This window comes from Calidris pugnax, unplaced genomic scaffold (genome assembly GCF_001431845.1).
Source record: "Calidris pugnax isolate Ruff unplaced genomic scaffold, ASM143184v1 scaffold89, whole genome shotgun sequence".
In the NCBI taxonomy this organism is placed as follows: domain Eukaryota; kingdom Metazoa; phylum Chordata; class Aves; order Charadriiformes; family Scolopacidae; genus Calidris; species Calidris pugnax.
In genome coordinates, this window is record NW_015090865.1 from 649023 (window position 1) to 649581 (window position 559).

Genomic DNA, 559 nt, shown 5'->3' on the forward strand with positions numbered 1-559 from the left:
CGGCGTGGCGGTGCGGGGAAGGGACACGGAGATCGTCAAAACCGCGATTCCCGCCTGGGAGGGCAACTGGGAGCCAGCGAGAGTCCGAACTGGGGCACTGCCGGCACCGCTCTGGCAAGGGGGATCTGTCAATCCAAGCCAAAAACACCGGGACGAGGTGATTGACAGGTATTCCGTTTCTCGCAGTCCGCTTTTCAAAGCATAACGTCGAAAAATTTAAAAAAACAAAAAAAAAAATCGTGAAAAAAAAAATCTTAAAAAAAAAAAAAAAAGGCAAAAAAAAAACAAAAAAAAAAATCGGGAAAAAAAAAATTTTAAAAAAAAAAAAAAAAGGCAAAAAAAAAGCAAAAAAAAAAAGAAAAAAAAAAAAAGTAACGACCCCCCCCCCAACCAACCCCAACCAAACCAGAAAAATTACCACCTTACAGGACATTTTGCACTTCACAGTTTTTTCCGTCTTTGAAAGAGAAAATTTCCATAAGCAGCCAAAACCCCACACCTGTTTCAGAAACTTGAATTGCATGTGTAAAGCCGTCTGGGCAAAAAAAAAAAAAAAAAG